We start from the raw sequence: 12,074 nt of genomic DNA on the forward strand, positions 1-12,074 counted from the left end.
ATGATATTCAGACTTTTTTGATCTTTCCATCCTAATACAGATGATCCTTCTTTGGAAATGTATAACTTAACGGTAGCATGTCTGCCTTTGAATGTTAAAACTAGTGCTCTAAAACCTTGAATATCAATTCTTTCTCCCGTATAGCTTTCCGGAGCAATGTCAGGAGGTTCCAATCAGCTCCCAATCTGGGGAAAAAATTGTTCATCTCATACGTGTTGAGCTATAATTGTGTAAATTGACCCTGAATCCGCAGCTAATTGAGTGAGAACTCCACCTAAAGAAACTTGGCACATTGGTTTAGTGGAAGAGACATCGGAAATGTTTAAAACAACCTTCTTTTTCATAGTAGTTTTCATTTGAACACCATCTTCACTAGAAGATGAGCTATAGTCTAGCTTTGTTTCTTAAATACAGGTTACTTTACTCTTATAAATCTTATGCATTTTTGCACACTTTAGCAAAATGCCCAATGACGCCACACAGTAAACATTTAGTTGTTTTCGCTGGACATTTAGGGTAATTGGCTGAATGTGAGCGACTGCCACACCTATAGCATACTAATTCAGAATATTTTTTTGTCTCCACATTGTCTTTCTTATAAGTTCCTGCTTTGAAATCTTTGTTATTCTTATGGCTAACCTTACTATCCGAGATTTTATTTACAACTTCAGCTTCTTTTTTGTCATTGGCTAACGATGCTTTAGCACATCGCTCAGACAATTCGGCTTTTTTCACCATAGCAATGATGTCTTTCAAAGAACCTTCTCCTTCCACCCACAACATATCTTGGATTGTTTTGTTTTTTGTACACATAACAATCTGATCACGTACACATTTGTCGTGAAGCTGTGCAATAGTTTCCTGTTTGTCTTGTTTTCTTTGAAAAAAAGAATGTCTGGTGACAGCAATACACACACTGGGGGCAAAGTGATCAACAAGATCAAGTAAAGCTGCTTTGAAAACACCAATGTCTCCCCCAACTCTGTGTTGCTTCTGTAATCTATACTACTAGTATAAAGAGAGAACAGACACCTTTTGGCAAGGTAAAGACGGAAACCACAGCGCCAATCCACACACCCAATACATTGTTGAAATCCTCAGGGTGTGTTGATGGACATAGGCTGCATAAAATAAAAAAAAAAGTAAATAAAAAAATTAAAGTTTAAAAACAAAGTAGTCCCCTAAAACAAGCTCCGGCCGCGACGTAGCGCTAACAACGACCTACACCTGCGTGATGACGACAGGCGGGGAGGAGCGGTGATGAGCGGCGACATGCGGCGAGGAGTGACGTGCAGGGAGGAGTGGCGCAGCGCCTCAGGTAAGGCGAGGCGGGAGGCGTGAGCCGGTCCAGGCAATGTCGGTGCGGGTGGGGGCCCGGGAGTGGGGGCTAAGTCCGGAGCGGAGGTAATGGATAGGTGGGAGGTGGGAGGCGGGCGGGAGGCAGGCAGGCGGGCAGCGGTATACGCAATGTCGGGGCGGGCGCGGGCGGGGGGGCGGGGGGCCCGGCCGGGACGGGACTAAGCAAATGCTCAAAATGCAGCCCCCAGCCCCTTTCTGCCCCCGGGCAACCCCGGGGCGGGCTGCTAGTTGGTTATAAATTCACAAACCTTCAGGACCCAAACCCAACATAAGGATTCTTTTCTTTCTTTCTGGAGAAAATGAACCATTAACATCCTCCAAATTCGGAATATAATTGAGGAAGTATTCTTTCCAGTCCAACCAAGCAAAAGGTGGATCCCTTGATACTGCCAAGAACTCTCTTGGAGAACTGAGGTGCATCCCATGTAATGACGTTTCACCAGAAGAAGCACTATCATTAGTGGAAGGCATGGTGATAAAGTTACAGTCAAAGAAATCAAAAAAGTACAGAGAAGATGTTCTGTTAAATAGTTCTAATCACAGTAATTGATTCTTGAACACACTACTTGAATCTTGAAAAAAATAAAGTTAATCTATTCTTGAATAAAGTATAGTGCAGCATCCTCGCACAATTGAAAACATGGAGAAAATAAATAATGTGTATTTTATTTTTGTTCGTACCAGCTGGATTCCAGTAAAAGTCTTTCCTCCTTGGTTCCGATGTGATTGCAATCAGCCGGAAAAAAAAATGGTCACCGTGCGTGCCCTTGCGTAGGGTCTCGTAGTACGTCACTTGCACTTCACAGCTAAATGTCACAGAGGCTGCGCAGCTATGGGTCACACAAGGAGACCGGGAGGTTCTTGAACAATGCAGCATCTTTTGAAAGACAAGCCGCTGCTGTTGTTCGTTCATTAAGTGGAGCATGGGGCCAGTCAATTTTGCATGCATGGAAGTCGGTAATGATAGCCGGTAAGAGGGTCAAATTTGGGGTGTACCAACGGGCCGGTCCCTGGCACGTTTGATGGCCCCTCTCCTTCATTCGCATCTTGTGTGAATTCGTAGCCTGCTGCTTGCAAGGCAGGCTCCACCGGTGCAGGCAGGCCTCCTGCCACACCCCGTAGCCGACTGGAGCCGCGCAGGGAGGCTTCTCCTCTGGCCCCCGCGCTTTGCTCCTGCGGGCTCCCTCTTCATGCCCCGCCCCTGGCCTGCCTACAACTCCTCCTCAAATGGCGGCTCGTCTTGACAAGCCGCCACCACCGCCGCAACCCCGCAGGAAGCGGCACGCGCCGAGCGGTGCATCCCGACCCGAGTCTGGTCAAGGACGCCCGGCTGCAGAAGGTCTGCCTTGCCCGCCTCACCCAAAATATTCAATGTGGCCCTCACGGCCTCAGAGTCCGGACAAGCCGCCATCATGCAATTAGGCCTCAGACCCTTTCGTTGAGATATTTAATGTAAAAAGTGCCCACAGTCTTCCCCACTGGTCTTCCCCACTGGTCTGTTCCCGCAGGCAGGGCCGGTCCTAGCCATGGGCGGTATGGACAGCAGCCCAGGGCCTCGCGCTCAGGGGGGCCCCCGCTGCCGGCCCCGCAGTTGCGGCCTGGGAATAATAAACAGGATGATGGCATGACCTGGGGACAAGCGCTGCGCACTGCTTCCGTCCGTCAATAATATCGAGAGTGTGTTCTCACTCAGGGGGGCCCCGCCGCCGGCCCCGCTTGCGGGAATAATAAATTAAATGATGATGGCCTGCCTGGGGAAAAGCGCACAGCAGCACAGTGGAGTGCATTCTTCCTTCCGGTGGTCCGTGAGACCGTCCAATAATATCGAGAGTGGCTGTGTGTCCCTCAAACAAAAGATGCTCACTATAGGCAGCAACATTGCTAGCTTCCCTCCAGCCAGATTAAGTTAAATACATGCACACCGACCACGTACAAAACATTCATCAGCAGAACAAACTCCTTCTATGAGACAGAGAACGTGTCAATATGGGCACCAGCAGTGCAAGCGTCCGTCAATGCACTGATCATGTCTCTTAAAAGAATTAGCAATCCACTCTACCCCCAAGATTCAGCTTATGTGCAGCACTAGGAGCTCAAGTGCAAGCTTCCTCAATGTAGAAAACACATTGACATAGCCATTAATTGTGTAAGTGTCTCCCTGAGATACATCATGTGCAACCCGGGTAGTAGCGGTGTAAGCTTCCATCAGGCATAGAGCATTTGCAGCGCATTCTTAAGTAGTACAAGCTTCCCTAAATTGAAGACCTAGTGGAACAATAGAACACCATTGTAAGACTATATTAGAGGTAAACAGTTAAAGGCAGCAGCTCAACATCCCTTGAAGATAATGAATTGAAGCAACTCAATAGGCAGCAACGCAAGCTTCACTCAGATGGGCAGCATGTGCAATACAAGTAGGAGTGCAAGCTTACTGCTCTCAGATACCGAACATGTTCAAAGCAGGCAGCAGCAGTGCAAGCTTCCTGCTCTCATATACAGAGCATCTTCAGCGTAGACAGCAGCAGTGCAAGCTTCCTGCTCTCAGATACAGAGCATGTTCAGTACAGGCAGCAGCAGGGCAAGCTTCCTGCTCTCATATACAGAGCATCTTCAGCGTAGACAGCAGCAGTGCAAGCTTCCTGCTCTCGGATACAGAGCATGTTCAGAGCAGGCAGCAGTAGTGCAAGCTTCCTGCTCTCATATACAGAGCATCTTCAGCGTAGACAGCAGCAGTGCAAGATTCCTGCTCTCGGATACGGAGCATGTTCTGTGCAGGCAGCAGTAGGGCAAGCTACCTGCTCTGATACAGAGCATGTTCAGCGCAGGCAGAGGCAAGGCAAGCTTCCTGCTCTAAGATACAGAGCATGTTCAGCACAGGCAGCACCAGTGCAAGCTTCCTGCTCTCAGGTACACAACATGTTCAGCATAGGCAGCAGCAGTGCAAGCTTCCTGTTCTCATATACAGAGCATCTTCAGCGTAGACAGCAGCAGTGCAAGCTTCCTGCTCTCAGACACAGAGCATGTTCGGAAAGCAGCAGGGCAAGCTTCCTTCTCTCAGACACAGAGCATGTTCAGACAGCAGCAGGGCAAGCTTCCTGCTTTCAGACACAGAGCATGTTCGGAAAGCAGCAGGGCAAGCTTCCTGCTCTCAGATACAGAGCATGTTCAGCGCAGGCAGCAGCAGTGCAAGCTTCCTGCTCTCAGATACAGAGCATGTTCAGCGCAGGCAGCAGCAGTGCAAGCTTCCTGCTCTCAGATACAGAGCATGTTCAGTGCAGGCAGAAGCAAGGCAAGCTTTCTGTACTCAGATACAGAGCATGTTCAGCGCGTGCAGCAGCAGGGCAAGCTTCCTGCTCTCAGATACAGACATTGTCAGCGCAGGCAGAAGCAAGGCAAGCTTTCTGTACTCAGATACAGAGCATGTTCAGCGCGTGCAGCAGCAGGGCAAGCTTCCTGCTCTAAGATACAGAGCATGTTCAGCACAGGCAGCACCAGTGCAAGCTTCCTGCTCTCAGGTACACAACATGTTCAGCACAGGCAGCAGCAGTGCAAGCTTCCTGCTCTCATATACACAGCATCTTCAGCGTAGACAGCAGCAGTGCAAGCTTCCTTCTCTCAGACATAGAGCATGTTCAACGCAGGCAGCAGCAGGGCAAGCTTCCTGCTCTCAGTCACAGGTCATGTTCAGCACAAGCAGCAGCAGGGCAAGCTTCCTTCTCTCAGACACAGAGCATGTTCAGTACAGGCAGCAGCAGGGCAAGTTTCCTGCTCTCAGATACAGAGCATGTTCAGTACAGGCAGCAGCAGGGCAAGTTTCCTGCTCTCAGACACGGAGCATGTTCGGCACAGGCAGCAGCAGGCCAAGCTTCCTTCTCTCAGTCACAGGTCATGTTCAGCACAGGCAGCAGCAGGGCAAGCTTCTTTCTCTCAGACACAGAGCATGCTTAGCGCAGGCAACAGCAGGACAAGCATGTGGAAGACAGTGAGCCTTTGCAATGGAGGCACAGGCGTGCAAGTTTCAGGTCCAACACAGAGCGTGTGCAGCACGGGTAGCAGCAGTGCAAGGTTCACAAAAAAAGAGCATATGCAACACAAGCAGCAGCAGAATGTGCTTCCCTCATACACAAAAACACATTCAACACAGACAGCACAAGCTCAATCTTCTCTCAACTACAGCATGCGCGGTACATGGAACAACTGTGCAAGCATCATTAAAGGCAGGAAAAATGCATCACAAGTGGCAGTAGTGCAAAATGTATTCCTGTTTAGCTTTATTTATGGTTACAGCTGCAGATGGCAGGACCACATTGGCATGCTCTATAAACAATATCAATATCAATATAAATAATGGCCAATTGAAATGACTTCCTATGATGTCACTTCCTGTTAAGTTAAATCGTATGCAAATTATAGGGGCCTCGCATTTTCCTATTCTGCCCAGGGCCCCATGAACCCTAGGACCGGCCCTGCCCGCAGGCCCCCCTAGGGAACCCCTCCCGCAGCACAATCACTAAACTTTCTAACTTCACTCACTAACTTTTCCTTTGGAACACACCCCTCTCCTGAGGTGTTCGGTGTCAGGAAGAGGCAGGATCCGCCTCTCCTGTCACCTATATAACCCAGCCCAAACCCTCCCCTTCCCCTAGCTTGGCCAATCCCATGCCTTGCCCTCTGGCTCTTGCACGAAGCACCCCAGGGGAAGACCGGTATGCGACCTTCACTTCCCTCTGGGCCAACCACCAAGTTGCTGTTCAACACCAAGTTAAAGTTTCAAGTTCGCCACCAAGTTGCTGTATGTGTGCGTTAGTCTTCTGATAAATAAATATTAAATAAATATTCCTCCAGAGCAAGTAGTAGGATAGAAAACAAGATACAGTTCTATAACGATCAACAACAGATCAAAAGGCTGCTTAGGAGTCGTTGCTGTCGGTATGCGGCCCATGTGTTGATTGTGCCATGTTGGCGTGAAATGTATCCCTGTGTGCATAGGGGCATGATAAATACATTTCCTGCTGAAAATTAAAGCTGACTGCCTTATCCATATAAAACGAAAAAGACATGCGTTACCCAGGAGCCTTTCACCTATGTATGCTGACACCGTGATGGCCTTCCGAATGCTCTGGCTGTGCTATTGCCGCCATCTAGCAAGGTGCACCTTCCTGTCATCGACGTCATAGACATAAAGAGACAATGAAGAAATATTCAGTAGCCTTATCGTTTGCATCACTCAAGCGCATCCGGAAATCTGCAAGTTCCACCAAAAAAATTATTGGTCGCAAGTTAGGGCTTTGGGACTGTTAACATTTATGTTCATTGCTGAAGGTTCAGACATGGTTTCCTCTGAAACAAAGGTGCGAGTGCTGCATTTAAAGAAGGCATAACAGTAAAACTTGGAATGAATAAGCTCTCCCTTTATAGACCACGCACACACTGAATCAAGTCAAATTAACAGTTGTCTGCATTGGGAGCCCATGGTCAGTTGAAAATAGTGTGACAGACATGGACACGAACATCAGCAGTAGAGGATGCGTGTCCTGTGCTTACTCTGATGCCCGCCATCACCCTGGCTATCGGAAAAAGGAGGCCACCACGTAGAGTCAAAAATCACTTTGTTTGGCCTAAACTGTGTTTTTGAAAGGTCAACTTGTTCTATTTGTCTTTAAAAAGACCAAGGGGCAGATTTACAAGCCCCTTGCGCCACGTTTACGCCGCTGTTGCGCCACGCAAGGTGGCGTAAACATGGCGCATCCCTACGAGGCATTTACAACCTGACGCATCTATCGAGATGCGTCACGGTGTAAAGCCCTGCGCCACATGAAACCTGCGTCAGGTTTCATGTAGGCGTTCCGGTGCAGGGGGGGGGGCGTTCGGTCGCAGGAACGCCCCTGAAAAGTGACTCAGTGAAATCTACAAGATTTCACTGAGTCACTTTCCCAACGCTGATGCGTCAAAACCCTGCGCCTGCTTGAAGCAGGTGTAAGGCTTGACGCACCACGTTAAAGATAGGGCAAGTTGGAAAAGTGCTGGAGTTGCGTGCCGCACGCAACACAACTTCAGCACTGCGCCAACTTTACGCCCAAGATGCGACACGCATATGTCCATTCCTGCGCCATGGTGCGCCGCATTGCAAAAACAGGAGAATGAGCACGATGGAATCATAAAGGACCTCATGATGAAAGTGGAAGATCATGAAAATAGATCTAGGAGAAAAAATCTGAGGTTCCTTGGAATACCAGAAGGCTTTGAGGAGAACGACCCCAGGGGCTCCATGATTAATCTGCTGAAATCAGCCTTCCCGGAACTTGGTACCTGGGACATGGACAGAGAAATCCAGCGCGCCCATCGATTTCCTTTGACGCTACCCAAACATTCACAAAAATCACGTAAATATCCTCGAGCAATGCTGGTTTACTTTGGGAATTTCCTTTTAAGAGAAGTGCTCTATGATCTGGCTAGGCCAACAAAGCAGAGGAAACATAAAGATTTTATGTTCTTCACCAGACCAGACTTCGCCCACGGAACTGTTGAGAAAAGGTGGAGAATGAGACAATTAATCACTCCCTTTGAAAAAGTCGGAGCAACAGTCTACCTACAAAATCCAGCACGGCTAAAAATAATATACAAGGGATCAACAAGAACCTTCTCAAGTGAAATTCAAGCCGAAGCTTACCTAAGAGAAATCTCAGTAACCGAGAAAGGGAACTCAGGAACATAAATGCAAATCAGCAACCAGTCCATGAACACTAAAACATGGGGAGCAATCAGAAGGGGTTGGGGAAGGGGGGTGGGGGGAATAAGTGCATCTGAAATTTGGTATGAATATTTGTGTACCCCGCCCACTCGATACCACCAAAGTATAAAGGGCCTGCCCGCGGGGCGCACTGAGGCACACTCTGCCCACACTGACGCCCACACCTGGGTACTCGGGGACCCAGCAAGCCTCATAGGATGGTAAGGGGGGAAGGGAGGGGGACCGAGGGAGGGGAACTGGTAGAGGGGGGGAGGAGCAATATGTGGGAGGGATCAGGGGGAAATAAGAGAGGGCCGGGGAGGGGAAAGCGGGGGAAAAAACTCCATCACATCAGGCTATAGAAGAAATTAAAAACGCCAGGTTAACAAAAACTGATTGGGGAAGAGTGAAAATGAAAAAGAAATGCTTATACGGATAGTTTTGTTGAATGTCTGCGGACTAAATGATGGAAAAAAACTAAGAGCAATGAAGGAATATTTAAGAACATTGCACGCTGAGCTGATCTGTCTACAAGAAACACACATAGAGGCCTCTCAAAAGGGGCTCTTAGAACAGCTGGGATACCAATTAGTATCATATACGACACAAAGAACAAGAACAAGAGGGGTAGCGATCTTAGCAAGGCATGGATGTGTGGTTGTAAATAGGCAAAAATCAGATTGCTATGGTAGATGGGTCTTGGTGGAGTGCCAGGTACAGAGCTTTAATTTCACACTATGCTCATTGTATGCTCCCACTGTAGACGACCCGGAAGCTATGGACTCTGTTAACCTAGAAATAGCCAACTGGCCTCTGCCATTAATAGTCTGTGGAGACTTAAATGTGAATGGATTGAATGGCCTGTGGAAGAATGATCCGGGGAAATTCTCCGGTCGGAAGAAGAGAAGTCACAGAGCATTGATTCAATTGATGTGTGACAATGGCTTAGTAGATATATGGGAACTGCAAAATAATTTAGGGACCGGTAGTACATATTACTCTGCCCCTCATAAGGTCTTAGCAAGGCTAGACTATTTTCTGGTATCACCAGCAGTAGCATCCACCGCAAAGATTAGCATACTACCCCGGGTAATGTCCGACCATAACCCGCTTATCTTAGATATAACAACCGCTGCCCAACAAAAGAAGATGACAAATTGGACTTTTGAGAGAGCTTTGTTACAGGACTCAGAATACACTGCCCTAATGAAAGAATGGATAAGAAATTTTTTGGTACTAAACAAAGGTTCTGCTCCCCCTGCAGTAGTATGGGACACCCTAAAAGCAGGTATAAGGGGGGAGACAATCAGATGCTCGATTAGGCGGAATAAGGCAGAGAGGGAAGAAGTAGAAACGAGAATAAGGTCAGTTGCTAGACTAGAACATGAACTCAGTAGCGCAATTAGGGAGAATCAGGATATTGTTAGAATAACATACGAGCTTGCTATGGCTAAGGCAGCGGTTGGGGAACTATTTGCGTCTAAAGCAGCAGGGAAATATTTGGCTTGGAGGAAAGATCAATATGAGTATAGTGAGCAGATAGGCCGCACGCTAGCTGTTCGAACAAGGCAGGCTGCTACAAAGGGGGATATATCTGAGATCAGGTCTGAGAATGGAAGTGTCGCAACAACACCCGAGAGTATATGTGCTAGCTTTCGAGACTACTATCAGAAGCTATATGAAACTGACTATATGGCATCTAGTGAGGATATAGATAATTATCTTGGGAGTGTCAGATTAGAGAAACTAACGACCGAGGACAGAGGGACATTGGAGACGGCATTTAATAAAGTAGAAATACAGAGGGCAATTCATGACTTACCATCTGGCAAAGCAGTAGGCCCGGACTCTATACCCTTGGAGTTTTACAAAACATTTTTGCCCGAGATAGAAGAAGAACTATATGAGTTGGCTGTAAATATACAAGAGGGTGCGATACCTCCGGAGTCATGGGGAGAGGCAACTATGATTGTCTTTCTGAAAAAAGATAAACCTGCAACCAATCCTGGGTCGTATAGGCCGATAAGCCTAATGAACAGCGATGTGAAAATTTACTCCAAGATGTTGGCAAATAGGCTAGGTGCAGTAATTGGCAAGATTGTTTCCCCTTGGCAACACGGATTTATCCCTGGGAGAGGAACAGCGGAACATGTCAGAAGAGTGCTCACGTTATTTGATGGTACGGCATCCTCACGAGACCCTATGGCACTGATCCTTTTAGATGCTGAGAAGGCTTTTGATAGGGTCTCGTGGGGATTCCTCTGGGCTGCGTTGGAGAAGCTGAATCTGGGGAGGGCTATGTGGGAGCTCTGAAAGCCTTATACCACAATCCAAGAATAAGAGTTAGAACCATGGGGGAGCTGAGTGGTACAATAGTTATTGGACGAGGAACTAGGCAAGGGTGCCCCTGCTCCCCGCTACTCTTCGCTCTATACATAGATACATTCATTAGGAGAATAGAGCAGAACAGAAACATCTTGCCCATAGCATTGAACAGGTATGAAACTAAAATACTAGGATATGCGGATGACTTGGCCATAACATCAAGCGAACCAATGTCAGCCCTAACAGAAATAGAACAGGAAGCGGCTACATTTGGAAGACTGTCTGGGTACAAATTAAATGTAAATAAGACCCAAGTAGTAATAAATCAGAATATATCTTTGGTCGATCCAAGAGTGGTAGAGACAGCAGTATATCTGGGGGTTCGCATAACCTCAGACCTTTCGAAAGTGGAATCGAAGAATTTAAGCCCCATTATAGATAAGGCCAAAATTGATTTTGACAAACTGAATAACCTACATCTAACAACAATTGGTCGCTGCAATGTTATCAAAATGGTGTTTATGCCAAAAGTGCTTTATTTATTTAGGACCATACCATTAATTTTTAACAATAGCTGGTTCAGGGAGCTAGAAAAGGTAACAAACAGATTTATTTGGGCCAAGGGAAAAACACGTCGCAGCCAAAAATGTCTGTCACTCCCAAGAGAGAGAGGTGGGCTGGCGCTACCAGACTTTAAGGCATATTATTGGGCAACGGTCTTGCAATATACCAGAGGCATGCTTGGGGGGAGTGGTATAGACAGATGGAGAGGTAGAGATGGGATCCCAGACGTATTTGAACTCGTAGTGAAAAACTCTAGTCAATGGTTACTCACTTATGAGGAGAGGAGCTATCACACAAAAGTAAGGTTTAAGACCTTGGTGGCCGCAAGATCAGTCTGGTCTGGGATAAGGAGAAAATTAAAACTAGGGAGAATGAATTATTATACCCCTCTGTATGGGAACCCATCACTGCCCGGGGTATTTCACGACTCAGTTTTGAGGGGATGGGATGCATTAGGGGTTAAAACTATCGGGGACCTTACAGGGGCAACCGGTCTGATCTCGTTTGAGCAAGCACAACGCTTATATAACTTAGGACGCAGAGACTTTTTTAAGTATTTACAAGTGAGGTCAGTTCTGGTAAAGAAACAGGGAGAAGATATGAATTTTCAGAGGATCGAACTGCTGGAATGTGTAAGGGAAGAAGGGGGATCCTCCATCTCGCAATTATACGAGGAAATCTGTAAATATAAAAAGGATGATTGTGATAGAATGTATGTGAAGTGGAGAGTCAAACTAGGTCTAACAGGAAATGAGGCTGAGAAGTCATTAAAACTGTCAAATTCGGTTTTAAGAGTGGCAAATTTACAATCTCAGCAATATAAGACTATTTTTGAACTTTATTACACCCCTCATAAAATAGCGCAGTGGGGGGGAAATAACGGGGGCATCTGTCCGAGATGCCAATCCACACAAGCAGATACAATCCATATGTTTGCATCATGCCCCTCTCTGGATATATATAAAAAATCTTTGGAACAATTTTTCTCCGACTCTCTGGGGATACATTTAACTCTGACAGATGAAGTCATGATTTTGGGTGTAGTGAGGGCGGGTGTAGACGTTTTTCACCATGAGTTTCTGTACTTAGCTATGAC

Source organism: Lissotriton vulgaris, chromosome 1_1 (assembly GCF_964263255.1).
Source record: "Lissotriton vulgaris chromosome 1_1, aLisVul1.2, whole genome shotgun sequence".
In the NCBI taxonomy this organism is placed as follows: domain Eukaryota; kingdom Metazoa; phylum Chordata; class Amphibia; order Caudata; family Salamandridae; genus Lissotriton; species Lissotriton vulgaris.